Below are 3,772 nucleotides of genomic sequence, written 5' to 3'. Positions count from 1 at the left end.
CCTTGCTGGGTGCGTGCCCATCGATGTAGTAGACATCCTCGCCGTCTGTGTGGTGTGCTTCTATAATCTGTTTGAGTGTGACTGGTAGGTATTTCTTCACCGGTGCAGCACCACCACCGCCGCCATCGCCGTTGAGTGAGAAGTCTTGTTGGAACCCACCCGCCTCTTGATTGTTCTGTGTGCGTTTGTGAATGGTTGTGAGTGGTTGAGTGGGTGTGTGTGCGTACATGTATGTGTGGACAACGGATATGAGCGGTGTCTTAAATGCGCCACAAAAAGATGCATATAAGTGTAATAGTGCGAGATGTTGGTAGGAAGTCTTGTCGGAGATCTCTAACCTTTTAATTCTTCGGTGCGTGTTTGTATGTGATGTGCAGGCGACTGAAAATGAAAAAAACGTCTTCATATGTGTATGTGTGTGTGTGTGTGTGTATGTTTGTATGTATGTGTATATGTAAGGGTATGTGTATATTTTTGTGTGTGTGTATGTGTATGTATATGTGTGTGTATGTACGTGTATGTATAAATGTATGTGTATGTGAATGCATATGTTTGTATGTGTGTGTATGTGTATGTGTATGTGTATGTGCATGTGTATGTGCATGTGTATGTGCATGTGCATGTGTATTTATGTGTAGTGTATGTGTATGTGTTTATGTATATGTTTGTGTGTGTATGTGTATGTGTATGTGTATGTATTATGTACAGTAGAGAGTGTCTAAGAACAAGTGTACGGACATGTCTGTATCTAAGGGGGTCGTTGAAGTAGAATTCATACAGTTGCCTGCTGATTCTATTATTGTTAAGTGAGTATGTTGCATATTATATGAGTGTCTGACAATGAGGCAGTGTGTCTGTATATGCAAGTACGTGTGTGTTTGCGTGATGAGGAGTGGATGAAAAAGTGTGAATGTATCGTCAATGTTTGGTCACATCTGTGTCACCAAGGAAACAGGTCCTATCACCTCCGCTGCTCTGCTTGGTCGTGATATGCACAATATTTCACTGCCGCACTAAACCATCTAATTAATTAATTGTAACTAATTAACTACATGCACATGCGCAATGCGTGCACTAAACTACACGTCCATCTGCTTAAGCGAGTGGGTGCGTGCGTTGTTGGCTGCAGTTGTGGGTGAGACTAAGACTTCAACCTCTACCGAAATGTGATGGAACATGGGAACAAAACCCATATTCTTCAATCCGTCGGAATACGAAAATGAAGTATTCTCAACCGGTACGCGCTAGGAGATACGAACACGCGCACGTGTTTGAAAGCGTACAATGTCTAGACCCGAACATTAGATTGTTGGTAGCACTATAGTCCGTCTACATGATACACCTACCACAATTCATTGCTGAACACGAGAGTGCCCAGTAGAGGCCTATAACAGGTATGTAGATAAAGTGACTCAATGGTCTCAGCCGCTGCTGAGGATGAAGTATCATGTTATCTACCCCCTACAATTAGAATACATACACGTCACGCTTGATTGGTTAACACTTCAATGTATTCCGGGATCGACACATGCCACGCAACCAACCAACACGCACTTACCCCGTAATTCATTGTGTAGTTTATGTGTAGTCTATCTGTGGCCGTCGCTGCCCTGACTTGTGTAGAGTGTAGTAGTGCTGTTTGTAACGTGTGTAATACTGTGTATCAGGTACATCAAGTGTGTGTAAATATGCTTAGCTTCACTTTAGTATATTTATATTTGTATATTTCTAAATATAAATAGAAGTACATGTATTTACATTGATCTAAATATCTGTGAAGTCACTGGAGTCAGTGGTGACTGGTGTGCCCACAGTCAATACTCAGTCCTGAAACACCCAATACGTTTGCGCATATTTCGTGTTTCATTCCGCTCAAATTTTTATAAGCAAGTTTTGGCGGGATTTTAGGATTGAAATTTGAATCCTATTGGGGGCTATATATGGGCCTATATTTCCTCTCCCCAGAGAAACCCAAAAACCCTGATACAATCTATGGCCATCACCTCTGAAACAAAAACGCAAATACATCTTGTAGCATTCTTTTGAATTCTGCAAGAGATAAAAGCACACAGCCTACTACTAAATGAACAATACTAGAGAATAAAAAAGCTAGTATATATGGTGTTAACTGTATGAATAGTACTGATAGAATAGATAGGTATTGAATAGTATATGTTGTATCGATAGTATAAATAGTATAAATATCATTGAAAGTATAGATAATATTGATAGTATACAGTACAGATAGGTGTCGAATAGTATAGGTAGCGTCGATAGTTAAATAGTACAGAGAGCATTGAAAGCATAGATGGTATTGATAGTATGTAGTACAGATAGGTATTGAATAGTATAGGTAATAACGATAGTATACATAGTATAAATATCATTGAAAGCATAGATAATATTGATAGTATATACAGATAGGTTTTGAATAGTATAGGTAGTATCGATAGTATATATAGTATAAATATCACTGAATGCATAGATAATATTGATAGTATATAGTACAGATAGGTATTGAATAGTATAGGTAGTATCGATAATATAATTAGTATAAGTATCATTGAAAGCATAGATAATATTGATAGTATATAGTACATATAGGTATTCAATAGTATAGGTAGCATCAATAGTATAAATAGTACAGTAGTTTTAATAGTACAGATAGCACAGATAGTGCAGTGAAAACAAACAGCATAGTCCGTGTAGATTGATAGTCCCAAATACGGCAGGCGAGAGACCCATCTCTGCAGTACGTATCCAAGCAACCTATCCATCGCTAGTTGCTGCATGTACTATTGTAACAATTAGTCCACGAGGCATACTTATATTCACTTCAGGGTTCTTAGGGTTATCAGTCACAGTACACCCTCTCCACTCGTGTGTGACTAGCCGTTGTGTGAGTCTTTTTCTTGGCAGTCAGACATTTATGTAGCCATCCCTGCCATAGCCTTCACATGTGTTTCCACACACCATGCACGTGTGCGATGCGCGCGTGTGTAGCTGAGGTTGCCAACTGCGTGGCCTCTCCTCCTCCTCCTCCGAACGATTAAAGGCTTCTGAGGCGCACTAATGACCTTGTTTGCTTTAGGGTTTAGGGTTTGTACTGTTGGGTTGTTGTTGCATCGTACGTATCTATTGTGTTGACTGGGGAATCTGCTGACTTAAACTTACTTGTTCTTGTTCAACTCCACTCTCTAGTGCCGCATGTATAGTGGGGCGTTTGTTTGTGTTTTTTTTTGCTTTTTCTTAACCAGATGGTAATTAAAAAGCAAAGCGAAGTACACGAGATGGCAGTAGAACACTCTGTGCAATATGAACAATACTCTAGCCTTCATTTATACTGTGATATTTGAATCAGTCTCTTCCCAGACTGTTCCGTGTAACCGCGTGCCCTGTCCAAAGGGGTTGGCCGTGCAAAAGCATAGCCTGTCAAATGCTCCTTTCAATTGTCTGTGCATTGTCCTCTGCTATGTCTAAAATTTGTGATCTTTTAAAATCTTATCAGTATAGTATGGCACACCCTAAACCTTGGCATAGGCTGAACTGTGCGCAGCTAAGCTTAGGTAGAAAAAATCGACGCACTTGGTAGTGCTTAGTGCGGAATGAAAATATTAATGTACAATCAACTTATGCCCATCCCGGGTGAGTGAAAACGTTAACCAAGACTGGTCTGTCATGTGCGCTTTATTATTACTACCCGCATCACAACCGTATCGTTAGCTTGCATTCTATACGCTATAATCAACTGCAGACTATATCACAACACCCG

The sequence above is a fragment of the Sphaeroforma arctica genome, assembly GCF_001186125.1.
Source record: "Sphaeroforma arctica JP610 unplaced genomic scaffold supercont1.1387, whole genome shotgun sequence".
NCBI classification, from domain to species: domain Eukaryota; class Ichthyosporea; order Ichthyophonida; genus Sphaeroforma; species Sphaeroforma arctica.
This window is presented reverse-complemented; position numbering follows the sequence as displayed.